The sequence below is a fragment of the Pan paniscus genome, chromosome 16, assembly GCF_029289425.2.
Source record: "Pan paniscus chromosome 16, NHGRI_mPanPan1-v2.0_pri, whole genome shotgun sequence".
In the NCBI taxonomy this organism is placed as follows: Eukaryota; Metazoa; Chordata; class Mammalia; order Primates; family Hominidae; genus Pan; species Pan paniscus.
Window position 1 is genome coordinate 15951134 of NC_073265.2, and position 14603 is coordinate 15965736.

General features: G+C 52.3%; 1 pseudogene; it reads right to left on the minus strand.

Annotated features, from left to right (window-relative positions):
- Positions 1-8179: 8179 nt before the first annotated feature.
- LOC100981880 (double homeobox protein 4-like protein 4) lies at positions 8180-9517 on the minus strand (annotated as a pseudogene).
- Between the last annotated feature and the right edge of the window lie 5086 nt (positions 9518-14603).

Genomic DNA, 14603 nt, shown 5'->3' on the forward strand with positions numbered 1-14603 from the left:
ACTGATCAACTAGGTCATGTAACTCTTTTCTAGGCTCTGCCTACAGGGGCTTTGTGACATATTTCTGTACTGATCACCCAGGTGATGTCACTCTTGTCTAGGCCCCAAGTACAGGGGGTATTATGACGTATCTCTGCACTGATCACACAGGTGATGTAACTCTTGTCTTGGCTCAACCTACAGGGGGTATTGTGACGTATCTCTGCACTGATAACCCAGGTGATGTAACGTTTATCTAGGCTCTGCCTAAAGGGGCGTTTTGACATAGCTCTGCATAGATCACCTAGGTTATGTAACTCTTGTCCACTCTCTGCCTACAGGCGCATTGTGAAATATCTCTGCACTGATCACCCAGGTGATGGGACTCTTCTCCATACTCGGCCGAGAGGGGGGTTTGTGACATATCTCTGCACGGATCACCCAGGTGATGGAAGTCTTGTCAAGGCTCTGTCTATGGGGGTATTGTGTCAAATATCTGCACTGATCACCCAGGTGATGTAACTCTTTTCTAGGCTCTGTCTACAGGGATTTTTGTGACATATCACTGCACTAATTACCTAGGTGATGTAAGCCTTGTATGGGCTTTGCCTACAGAAGGCTTTGTGACATATCTATGCACTGATCTCTGAGGTGCTGCAACTCTTGTCTAGGCACTGCCTACAGGGGACATTGGTACGTATTTCTGCACTGATCACCCAGGTGATGGACTCTTGTCTTACATCTGCCTACATGGATATTGTGACATATCTCTGCACTGATCATCCAGGTGATGTAACTGTTGTATAAGCTCTGCCGACAGGGGAATTGTGAGAGATCTCACCACTGATCACCCAAGTGATGTAACTATTGTCTAGGCTTTGCCTACAGGGGGCTTTGTGACATACCTTTGCACTGATCACCCAGGTGATGTAACTCATGTAAGTTCTGCCTACAGCAACTTTGTGACATATCTCTGCACTGATCGCTTAGGTGATATAAGAATTTTATAAGCACTGCCTACAGGGAATATTGACAAATTTCTGCACTGATCACCTGGGTGATGTAAATCTTGTCTACCCTCTGCCCAAAGGGGGCATTGTGAAATATCTCTGCCCTGATCACCCAGGTTATTCAATTCTTGTCTACGATCTGCCTACAGGAGGTATTGTGCAATATCTCTGCACTGATCACCTAGGTGATGGAATTTTTGTCTAGGCTCTCCCCACAGAGGTGTTTTCACATATCCCTGAACTGATGACAAAGGTGTTGTAACCCATGCCTAGGCATTGCCTACAGGGGACATTGTGAAATATCTCTGCACTGATCAACTAGGTCATGTAACTCTTTTCTAGGCTCTGCCTACAGGGGCTTTGTGACATATTTCTGTACTGATCACCCAGGTGATATAACTCTTGTCTAGGCCGCAAGTACAGGGGGTATTATGACGTATCTCTGCACTGATCACACAGGTGATGTAACTCTTGTCTTGGCTCAACCCACAGGGGGTATTGTGACGTATCTCTGCACTGGTAACCCAGGTGATGTAACGTTTATCTAGGCTCTGCCTAAAGGGGCGTTTTGACATAGCTCTGCATAGATCACCTAGGTTATGTAACTCTTGTCCACTCTCTGCCTACAGGCGCATTGTGAAATATCTCTGCACTGATCACCCAGGTGATGGGACTCTTCTCCATACTCGGCCTAGAGGGGGTTTGTGACATATCTCTGCACTGATCACCCAGGTGATGGAAGACTTGTCAAGGCTCTGTCTATGGGGACATTGTGTCAAATATCTGCACTGATCACCCAGGTGATGTAACTTTTTCTAGGCTCTGTCTACAGGGATTTTTGTGACATATCACTGCACTAATTACCTAGGTGATGTAAGCCTTGTATGGGCTTTGCCTACAGAAGGCTTTGTGACATATCTATGCACTGATCTCTGAGGTGCTGCAACTGTTGTCTAGGCACTGCCTACAGGGGACATTCGTACGTATCTCTGCACTGATCACCCAGGTGATGGACTCTTGTCTTACATCTGCCTACATGGATATTGTGACATATCTCTGCACTGATCAACCAGGTGATGTAACTGTTGTATAAGCTCTGCCGACAGGGGAATTGTGAGAGATCTCACCACTGATCACCCAAGTGATGTAACTATTGTCTAGGCTTTGCCTACAGGGGGCTTTGTGACATACCTTTGCACAGATCACACAGGTGATATAACTCATCTAAATTCTGCCTACAGGAGCTTTGTGACATACCTCTGCACTGATCACTTAGGTGATGTAACACTTTTATAAGCACTGCCTACAGGGAATTTTGATAAATATCAGCACTGATCACCTGGGTGATGTAACACTTGTCTACCCTCTGCCCAAAGGGGGCATTGTGAAATATCTACGCACTGATCACCCAGGTGATCCAACTCTTGTCTAGGATCTGCCTCCAGGGGGTATTGTGAAATATCGCTGCACTGATCAACTGGGTGATGTAACTCTTGTCTAGGCTCTCCCTACTTGTGCGTTTTCACATATCCCTGTACTGGTGACAAAGGTGATGTAACTCTTGCCTAGGCTTTGCCTAGAGGGGATATTGTGACATATCTCTGCACTGATCACCCAGGTGATGCAACTCTTCTCTATGCTCTGCCTAGAGGGGACATTGTGACATATCTCTGCACTGATCACCTAAGGGATGTAACACTTGTGTAGACTCTGCCTACAGGGGCATTTTGACATATCTCTGCACTGTTATCAGAGGTGATGTAACTCTTGTCTAGGCTGTGCCCACAGGAGGATTGAGACATCTCTGCACTGATCCCGAGGTGATCCAACTCATGCCTGGTCTCTGCCTACACTGGCATTTTGACGTATCTCTGCACTGATCACCCAGGCGATGTAACATTTTTCTAGGATCTGCCTACAGGGTGCTTTGTGACACATCTCTGCAATGACCACCCAGTTGATGTACCGCTTGTCAAGGCTCTGCCTACAGGGACATTGCGATGTATCTCTGCACTGATCACCTAGGTCATGTAACTCTTGTCTGGGCTCTGCCTACACTGGCACTGTTACATAACTCAGCACTGATCATCTAATTGATGTAACACCTGTCTAGGATCTGCCTAAGGGGACTTTCTTACATTACTCTGCAATGATCATCCACGTGATGGGGCTTTTGTCTAGGCTCTGCTTAAGGGGGCATTGTTACATATTTCTGCACTGATCACCCAGGTGATGGACTCTTGTCTTGCGTCAGCCTGTGGGGGCATTCTGACATATCTCTGCACTGATAACCCAGGTGATGTAAATGTTGTATAAGCTCTGCCTACAGGGGAATTGTGAGAGATCTCTCCACTGATCACCCAAGTGATGTAACTATTCTCTAGGCTTTGCCTACAGGGGGCTTTGTGACATAACTTTGCACTGATCACGGAGGTGATGTAACTAATCTAAGTTCTGCATACAGGAGCTTTGTGACATATGTCTGCACTGGTCACTTTGGTGATGTAACACTTTTATAAGCACTGCCTATAGGGAATTTTGAGAAATGTCTGCACTGATCACCCAGGGGATGTAACTCTTTTCTAAGATCTGCCTACGGGGTTCTTTGTGACATATCCCAGCAATGATCACCCAGGTGATGTACCACTTGTCAAGGCTCTGCCTACAGGGACATTGCGATGTATCTCTGTACTGATCACCTAGGTCACGTAACTCTTGTCTAGGCCCTGCCTACAGTGGCATTGTGACATATCTCTGCACTGATCACCCAGGTGATGTAACTCTTTTCTACTCTCTGCCTACAGAGGGCATTGTGACATCACTCTTCACGGATCACCCGTATTATGTAACTTGTCTAGGCTCTGCCCATGGAGGCATTGTGACTTATCTCTGCACTGATCTCCCAGGTGCTGTAACTTTATTCTAGGCTCTGGCTACACGGCATTTTGACATATCACTGCACTACTGACCCAGGTGATATAACTCTTGTCTAGGCTCTGCCTACAGGGGGCTTGTGACATATCTCTGCACTGATCACCCAGGTAATATAACTCTTCTCTAGGATCTGCCTACAGGGTGCTTTGTGACATATCCCTGCAATTATCACCCAGGTGATATAAGACTTTTCAAGGCTCTGCCTACAGGGGCATTGCGATGTATCTCTGCAGTGATCACCTAGGTCAGCTAACTCTTGTCTAGGCTCTGCCTACAGTGGCATTGTGACATATCTCTGCACTGATCATCCAAGTGATGTAACTCTTGTCTAGGATCTGCCTAAAGGGACTTTGTGACATAACTCTGCACTGATCATCCAGGTGATGGGGCTTTTGACTAGGCTCTGCCTAAGGGGGCATTGTGACATATTTCTGCACTGACCACCCAGGTGACGGACCCTTGTCTAGGATCTGCCCATGGTGGCAATGTGACATATCTCTGCACTGATCACCCAGGTGATGTAACTGTTGTATAAACTCTGCCTACAGGGGAATTGTGAGAGATCTCGCCACTGATCACCCAAGTGATGTAACTATTGTCTAGGCTTTGCCTACAGGGGGCTTTCTGACATACCTTTGCACTGATCACCCAGGTGATGTAACTCATCCAAGTTCTGCCTACAGGAGTTTTGTGACATATCTCTGCACTGATCACTTAGGTGATATAACACTTTTATCAGCACTGCCTACAGGGAATTTTGACAAATCTCCCCCCTGATCACCTAGGTGATGAAACTCTTGCCTACCCTCTGCCCAAAGGGGGCCTTGTGAAATAAATCTACACAGATCACCCAGGTGATTCAACTCTTGTCTAGGATCTGCCTACAGGGGGTATTTTGAAATATCTCTGCACTGATCAACTAGGTGTTGTAACTCTTGTCTAGGCTTTGCCAACAGGGGCGTTTTCACATACCCCTGAACTGATGACAAAGGTGATGTAACTCTTGCCTAGGCTTTCCTACTTGGCACATTGTGACATATCTCTGCACTGATCACCCAGGTGATGTAACGCTTTTCTAGTCTCTGCCTACAGAGGGCGTTGTGAAATCACTCTGCACGGATCACCCTTGTTATGTAACTCTTGTCTAGGCTCTGCCTACGGGAGCATCGTGTCTTATCTCTGCACTGATCACCCAGGAGATGTGACTCTTGTCTAAGATCTGCCTAGAGGGACATTGGGACACATCTCTGCACTGATCGCTTAGGTGATGTAAAACTTGTCTAGGCTTTGCCTACAGTGGGATTTATGACATATCTCTGCACTGATCACCCAGGTGATGCAACTCTTGTCTGGGATCTGCTTACAGGGGGCATTGTGACATATCTCTGCCCTGATCACCCAGGTGATGTAACTCTTCTCTAGGCTCTGCCTACTGGAGACATTGGAACATATCTCCGCACTGATCACACAGGTGATGTCACTTTTCTCAAGGATATGGCTACAGGGACATTGTGACATGTCACTGCACTGATCACACAGCTGATGTAACTCTTGTCTAGGCTCTGGGTACAGGGAGCTTGTGAAACATCACTGCACTGATCACCCAGGTGATGTAAAACTTGTCTAGGCTCTGCCAACAGGGGCATTGTGACATATCTCTGCAGTGATCACGCAGGTGATGTAACTGTTGTCTATATCTGCCTACTGGCATCATTGTGGCATATTTCTGCACTGATCACCCAGGTGATGGACGCTTGTTTGGATCTGCCTATGGGGGCACAGTGACATATCTCTGCACTGATCACTCATGTGATGTAACGTTTGTCTAAGCTGCGCCTAAAGGGGAATTGTGACAGATATCTCCACTGATCCCCCAGGTGATGTAACAATTTTCTGGGATTTGTGTACAGGGGGCTTTGTGACATATCTTTGCACTGATCACCCAGGAGATGTAACTCTTGTCTAGGCTCGGTCTACAGGGACTTTGTGACATATTTCTGCACTGATCGCCCAGGTGATGTAACACTTGTTTACGCTCTGCTTTCAGGGGCTTTGTGACATATCTCTACACTGATCACCTAGGTGATGTAACTCTTGTCTAGGCTCCACCTACAGGGGGTATTGTGACGGATCTCTGTGCTGATCACCCAGGTTATGTAACTCTTGTCTAGGCTCCACCTACAGGGGGTATTGTGACGTATGTCTGCCCTGATCACCCAGGTGATGTAACATTTATCTAGCCTCTGCCTACCGGGTCGTTTTGACATAGTTCTGCACAGATCACCTAGGTTATGTAACTCTTGTCCACTGTATGCCTACATGGGGCATTGTGAAATATCTCTGCTCTGATCACCCAGGTGATGGGACTCTTCTCTGTACTCTGCCTAGAGGGGGATTTGTGACATATCTCTGCACTGATCACCCAGGTGATGAAAGTCTTGTCTAGGCTCTGTCAATGGGGGCATTGTTTCAGATATCTGCACTGATCACCCAGGTGATGTAACTCTTGTCTAGGCTCTGTCTACAGGGATTTTTGTGACATATCACTGCACTGATCAGCTAGGTGATGTAATCCTTGTATGGGCTTTGCCTACAGAAGGCTTTGTGACATATCCATGCACTGATCTCTGAGGTGATGCAACCCTTGTCTAGGCACTGCCTACAGGGGACATTGGTACATCTCTCTGCACTGATCACCCAGGTGATGGACTCTTGTCTTAGATCTGCCTACATGGTCATTGTGACACATCTCTGAACTGATCAACCAAGTGATGAAACTATTGTCTACGCTCTGCCTACAGGAGGCTTTATGATTTTTACCTGCACTGATTACCTAGGTGATGTAACACTTGTCTAGACTCTGCCTACATGGGAATTCTCACATATCTCTGCACTGATCACCTGGGTGATGAAAAGCCTTTCTAGGTTCAGCCTATAGGATTGTTTTGACATATCTCTGCACTGATCACCCAGGTGATGTAATCCTTCTCTAAGCTCTGCCTACAGGGGCATTGTGACAGATCTCTCCACTGCTCACCCAGGTGATGTAACAATTGTCTGGGCTTTGCCTACAAGGGGCTTTGGGATACACATTTCCACTGATCAAACCGGTGATGTAACCCTTGTCAAGGTTCTGCTTACAGGGGCTTTGTGACATATCTCTGCACTGATCACCCCTGGGAGGAAACACTTGTCTACACTCTGCCTACAGGAGTCTTTACGACTTATCCCTGCACTGATCACTAGGTAATGGAACACTTGAGTAGGCTCTGTCTACACAGTAATTTTCACATATCTCTACACTGATCACCTAAGTGATGTAACCCTTGTCTAGATTCAGCCTACTGAGTGTTTCTGACATACCTATGCACTGATCACCAAGGTGATGTAAATCATTTCCAGGCTTTTTGTACAGGGGACATTGTGATATATCTCTGCACTGATCACCCAAATGATGCAAATCTTCTCTAGGCTCCGCAGGGAGGGAGCATTGTGACATAATTCTGAACTGATCATCCAGGAGATGTAACTATTCTACAGGCTTTGACTAAAAAGCGTCGGAAGCTGTTGGGTGAGCCTCAGCCGGAATTTCACAGAAGGACAAGGGCACAGAGAGGCCAGCGGTCTCCCTTCCACGTCAGCCAGAGTGTGCAATGAGTGCTGTTCTAGCCAGGAGGCCAGCAAAGAGTGCTAGAGTTCTGCATTCCACCACCAGGTGCTCCATGGTGGCAGCTGGGAGGCTGCAGGGGCACCGGTGGGCGGGCGATGGTGGCGCGGATGTGCAGAGGAGGCCAGCCACCAGAGGGGTATCAGGTCTGGACGCTGCGTGGGCCGATTGTTTTGCGGGATGGGTGTCTCCACCCAGCCCAGGGGAGGATGCATTTTCCGGGGCTGGGGGGTGGGGGTGGGGTGGGGCTGGTCGGGCGGGGGTGGGGTGGTGGAAAGGCATAAGAGCTCTGCCGGGGCTGCTACCACAGCCTAGGTGGCTGCCCGCAAACTCGCTCTTGCGCAGTAGGTGGCCCACCTGCTGGTAATTGGGCCGGCTCAGGGATCCTCGGGATGCACAGGAAAGAATGGCAGTTCTCCGCTGTGTGGGGTCTCCCACTGGGCCTATTCCTAGAAGGCAGGAATCCCACGCAGGTCAGCCCGGTGGAGGGGTCAGGGGGAAGACACGCCCCTGCATAGCGAGCCAGGTGTTCCCTGCGAAACAGAGGCCAACGCCCTGCCCCGACCCGACCCCTTCCCAACCTCGCGACCTAAATCTCCTCCAGCAGAGCCCAGTATTCTTGCTCACTGAGGGGTGCTTCCAGTGAGGTGGCCTCTTCCAAGGCCTCCAGCTCCCCCGGGGCTTCCACTTCTAGGAAAGGTTGCGCCTGCTGCAGAAACACCGGGCTCGCCAGGAGCTCATCCAGCAGCAGGCCAGAGGGGAGTGCAGAAGGCCGCCCCAGCTCCTGGAGCGCCTGGGAGGGCGCCGGCGTGCCTTGCATGTGCCCCTGCCACGAGGAGAACACTGGGAGCGCGGGCTGGCGAGATGGAGCTGCCCCGGCTTGGGGTACCCATGCCGCCCCAGCGACCTGGGGACCCCTGCCCCAGCACCACCACGGACTCCCCTGGGATGCGGGTGGTGCAAGCACACCTTGGCCCTGTGGCCCCGCTTGAACGGGCCTAGGCTGTCCCACCACGCAAGGGCCCGGCAGGCCGTCGCACTGCGGGTCCCGGTCGTCCCGGCTTTTGCACGGTTGCGGAGACCACGGAGGAGCCTGAAGATGGGAGAGCGCCCCTTCCGGTGGATCCGGGGCAGCGTAGGCAAAATCCCCGTGTGCCGGGGCAGGTTGAGAGATCCCCTCTGCCGGCGCGGCCTGGCTGGCCTGGAGTACAGGGACGGCCCTCACTCCCTGGCTCACAAAAGCCACCTGTGGGAGAGCCCCAGCTTCACAGGGCACATGGGGTGCACGAAGCCCCTTTCCCCACGTGCCGGTGTGGGCAAAGGCGACCCACGAGGGAGCAGGGTGACAACTGCCATGGGCCGCGTTGCACAGGCCGTCTGCCTGCGTTTTCGCTCTGCCAGCCTCTCCCGGGTGCCTGACCCTTCAATTCTGAAACCAGATCTGAATCCTGGACTCCGGGAGGCCCGTCTCTCTGGCCAGCTCTTCCCTGGCAGTGATGCCTGGAAAGCAATTCTACTCAAAGCCTCGGAGGAGCAGGGCGGTCGGGGATCCGGTGACGGCAGTCCGCTTTTGCCTGCCTTCTTGCGGGCAGCGTCTCCCGGGCCAGGGCCAAGATTCCCACCGGTGCTGCCTCAGCTGGCGTGACCTCTCATTCTGAAACCAAATATGGACCATGGGCTCTGGAATGCCGATGGCCTGGGCCAGCCGTTCTCTGGTGGCAATACCCAGGTACATGTTACGCTCAAAGCAGGCTCGCAGGGCCTCGCTTTGGCTCGGGGTCCAAACGAGTCTCCTTCGCCGTCCCTGTCCCCGGGCTTCCGCGGGGAGGGTGCCATCCGAAGATTTCAGGAGGGCCATCGCGGGGAGCCCCGGCCACGATTTCACAGACGGACACGGGCAGAGAGAGGCCGGCAGGCTCCCGCGCACCTCAGCCAGACTGTGCACTGCGGCAGGTGCAGCCAGGAGGCCTGCCCGGACAGCCAGCCATCCGCTATTATGAAGGCCCACAGGCAGGCAGGCTCCACCCCTTCATGAATGGCGGTGAGCCCTGGGACAGCCCGCCACTCCCAGGAAGGGTCCCAGGGCGTCGAGGCCTGCGGCCGGTGGGTGGGGGGGTGGGGGGGAAGGTCGTGGTGATTGTGGTGGTGCGGCCTGACAGACAAAGAGGAAGGGGTTGAGGGGGAAGGGGTGAGAGGGGCGCGTTTCGAGGGCTGGCTCTCCGGACCTCTGCAGGAATCCCACGGGAACTGGAAGCAGCTCTCTGGGCTCCCACGCATCTTCAGCAGGGAGAAACCGGCCTGGGAGGGTGGAGGGGAGTGTGGAACCGAACCTCCTTGGGCGTCTTGAGTGCTCCAGGCCCTCTCTCCGTGAAGGAGGCAGTGCCTGTGGGTGTCGCCATTGCCGGGACAGTCTCACACACGCAGGCGTGTGGCTCTTGTTCATTTCAAAGTAGGAGACCAGAGTGAGACCCCAGAGAGAAGATGCCTTATCGGCGTGATGGCCTGACGATGGATTCCCATGTGTGGCAACATGGGGAGTGTGCAGTGTGGCCGGTTAGGAAACTGGCAAGGGGAGCGAAGGCACCATGCCAGTCTTCCATCCTTCCCTGCATGTTTTCGAGTGTCCGCAGAGCTCCGGGAGCAAACAGTCATCATGACACTTCTCTGAACTGATCAACAAAGTGATGTAACTTTTGTCTAGGCTCTGCCTACAGGGGCTTATCTCTGCACTGATCACCCAGGTGATGGGATTCTTGTCTAGGCTCTGCCCATGGGGACATTGTGACATATCTCTACACTGATCACCCAGGTGATGTAACTCTTGTGTTGGATCTGCCTATGGGGGCATTGTGACATATTTCTGCACTGATCACCCAGGTGATGGGACTCTTATCTAGGCTCTGTGTATGGGGGCTTTGTGACATATCTCTGCACTGATCACCCAGATGATGTAACGCTTGACTAGGCTCTGCCTACGGCACATAATGAAATGTCACTGCATTCAACACAGAGGTGATGTAACTCTTGTCCAGGCTCTGCCTATAGGGGGACTTGTGACATATCTCTGCACTGATCATCTAGGTGATGTAACCCTTGCTTACACTCTGCCTGCAGGGTCATTGTGAAATATCTCTGCACTGATCACCCAGGTGATGGGAGTCTTCTCTAGGCTCTGCCTACTGGAGGCATTGTCACATATTTCTGCCTGATCACCCAGGTTACGGACTCTTGTCTTGGATTTGCCTATGGGGGCATTGTGACATATCTCTGCACTGATCACCCAGGTGATGTAACTCTGCTCTAAGCTCTGCCTAAGGGGTCATTGTGACAGATCTCTGCACTGATCACTCAGGTGATGTAAATATTTTGTAGGCTCTGCTTGAAGGGGCCTTGTCACATATCTCTGCACTGATCACCCAGGTGATGTAACTCCTGTCTAGGCTCTGCTTACAGGGAGTAATGTGACATATCTCTGCAATGATCACCTAAGTGATGTCACACTTGTGTAGGTTCTGCCTACAGGGGCTTTTTGACATATCTCTGCTCTGTTAACGGAAGTGAGGTAACCCTTGTCTAGGCTGTGACCACAAGGGGATTGAGACATATCTCTGCACTGATCCCGAGGTGATCCAACTCTTGCTTGGTCTCTGCCTACTGGGGACATTGTGACATATCTCTGCACTGATCTCCCAGGTGCTCTAACTTTGGTCTAGGCTCTGGCTACACGGCATTGTGACATATCACCGCACTGATCACCAAGGTGATGCAACTCTTGCCTAGGCTTTGCCTACAGGGGACACTGTGACATATCTCTGAACTGATCACCCAGGTGACGCAACTCTTCCATATGCTCTGCCTACAGGGGACATTGTGATATATCTCTGTACTGATCACCCATGTTATGCAACTCTTCTCTATGCTCTGCCTACAGGGGCATTGTGACATATCTCTGCACTGATCACCCTGGTGATGTAACTCTTTTCTTGTCTCTGCATACAGAGGGCATTGTGACATCACTCTGCATGGGTCACCCGGCTTATGTAACTCTTCTCTAGGCTCTTCCTATGGGGGCACTGTGACTTGTCTCTACATTGATCACCCAGGTGATGTGACTGTTGTCTAAGCTCTGCCTAGAGGGACATTGGGACATATCTCTGCACTGAACGCTGAGGTGATGTAAAACTTGTCTAGGCTTTGCCTACAGTGGTATTAATGACATATCTCTGCCCTGATCACCCAGGTGATAGGACTCTTCTCTATACTCTGCCTAGAGGGGGATTTGTGACATATCTCTGTACTCATCACCCAGGTGATTGAAGTCTTGTCTGGGCTCTGTCTATGGGGGCATTGTGTCGAATATCTTCACTGATCACCCAGGTGATGTAACTCTTTTCTAGGCTCTGTCTACAGGGATTTTTGTGACATATCACTGCACTGATCACCGAGGTGACGTAAGCCTTTTATGGGCTTCGCCTACAGAAGGCTTTGTGAGATATCTATGCACTGATCTCTGAGGTGATGCAACTCTTGTCTAGGTACTGCCTGCAGGGGACTTTGGTACATATCTCTTCATTGATCACCCAGGTGATGGACTCTCGTCTTAGATCTGCCAACATGGACATTGTGACACATCTCTGAACTGATCAACCAAGTGATGAAACTCTTGCCTAGGTTCTGCCTACAGGGGCTTTTTGACACATCTCTGCACTGTTCACCCTGGGGAGGGAACTCTTTTCTATGCTCTGCCTACAGGAGGCTTTATGACTTATACCTGCAGTGATAACCTAGGTGATGTGAAACTTGCCTAGGCTCTGCCTACACAGAATTCTCACACATTTCTGCACTGATCACCCAGGTGATATAACTCCTGTCTAGGTTCAGCCTACAGGAGCGTTTTGACATATCTCTGCACTGATCACCCAGGTGATGTAACCCTTCTCTAAGCTCTGCCTACAGGGGCATTGTGATAGATCTCTCCACTGCTAACCCAGGTGATGTAACAATTGTCTGGTCTTTGCCAACAGGGTGCTTTGTGATATACATTTCCACTGATCAAACAGGTGATGTAACCCTTGTCAAGGTTCTGCTTACAGTGGCTTTGAGACATATCTCTGCACTGATCACCCCAGGGAGGAAACACCTGTGTACACTCTGCCTAGAGGAGGCTTTAATACTTATACCTGCACTGATCACTAGGTGATGTAACACTTGTCTAGGCTCCATCTACACGGGAATTTTCACATATCTACACTGATCACCTAAATGATGTAACCCTTGTCTAGGTTCAGCATACTGGGGATTTCTGACATACCTATGTACTGATCACTGAGGTGATGTAAATCATTTCCAGGCTTTTTGAACAGAGGACATTGTGATATATCTCTGCACTGATCACCCAAATGATGCAAATCTTGTCTAGGCTCCGCAGGGAGGGGGCATCTTGACATAATTCTGAACTGATCATCCAGGAGATGTAACTATTCTCCAGGCTTTGACTAAAGAGCGTCGGAAGGTGTTGGGAGAGCCTCAGCCAGAATTTCATGGACGGACAAGGGCACAGAGAGGCCAGCGGGCTCCCTTGCACGTCAGCTGGTTTTCACAAAGAGCGCAGGTCTAGCCAGGGGACCGGCAAAGAGAGCTAGACTTCTGCGTTCTGCCTCCAGGTGCTCCTTGGTGTCAGCTGGGAGGTTGCAGGGGTATGGGCAGGCCAGCGATGGTGGCGTGGAGGTGCAGAGGAAGCAAGCCGCTGGAGGGGTGCCAGGCCTGGACGCTGCACGTGCCCGGTGTTTCGCGGGAAGGGGGCCTCCACCCAGCCCAAAGGAAGACGCATTTTCCGGGGATGTGGGGTGGGGGTCGGGAGTGGGTGGTCAGGCGAGGGTGGCGTGGTGGAAAGGCATGAGAGCTGTGCCCGGGCTTCTCCATAGCCCAGGTGGCTGCCCGCAAAGCCGCGTGTGTACAGTAGGTGGCCCACATGCTGGAAGCAGGGCCGACTCTGAAATCCCCGGGATGCCCAGGAAAGAATGGCAGTTCTACGCTCTGTGGAGTCTCTCACCAGGCCTAGACCTAGAAGGCAGGAATCCCAGGATGGTCAGCCCGGTGGAGGGGGCCGGGGAAGACACGCCCCTCCATAGCCAGCCAGGTGTGCCCCGCGAAAGAGAGGCTACCGCCGTGCCCCAACTCCACCCCGTCCCAACCCCGCGTCCTAAAGCTCCTGCAGCAGAGCCCGGTATTCTTCCTCGCTGAGGGTTGCTTCCAGAGAGGTGGCCATTTCCAAGGCCTCCAGCTCCCCCGGGGCCTCCGTTTCAAGGAAATGTTGCACCTATTGCAGAAAATCCGGTCTCGCCAGGAGCTCATCCAGCAGCAGGCCAGAGTGGAGTGCAGACGAGCGCCCCGGCTCCTGGAGCGCCTGGGTGGGTGCCGGGGTGCCTTGTATCTGCCTCTGCCACGTGGGGGCCTTCGGGGGCGCGAGCTGGCGAGGTCGAGCTGCCCCAGCTTGGGGTTGCCACGCCGCCCTGGTGCCCTGGGACCCCGGCCCTAGCCCCACCACGGACTCCCCTGGGACTCGGGTGGCGCAAGCACACCTTGGCCCTATGGCCCCGCTTGAGCGGGCCCAGGCTGTCCCACCGCGCAAGGGCCCGGCAGGTCATCGCGCTGCGGTTCCCGGTCCTCCCGGCTTTTGCCCGGGTGCGGAGGCCACCAAGGAGCCTGAGGGTGGGAGAGCGCCCCTTCAGGAGGAGCCGGGGTGGCATAGGCAAAATCCCCGCGTACCGGGGCAGGTTGGGAGACCCCCTGTGCAGGCGCGGCCTGGCTGGGCTGCACCATGGGGACGGCCCTCGCTCCCTGGCTCAGGAAAGCCCCCTGTGTGAGAGCCCCAGGCGCGCAGGGCATGCTGGGTGCGGGAAGCCCCGTTCCCCACGCGCCGGTGTGGGCGAAGGCGACCCAAGATGGAGCAGGGTGACACCCGCTGTGACCGCGTTGCACCGGCCGCCTGTGTGCGTGGGCACCCTGCCAGC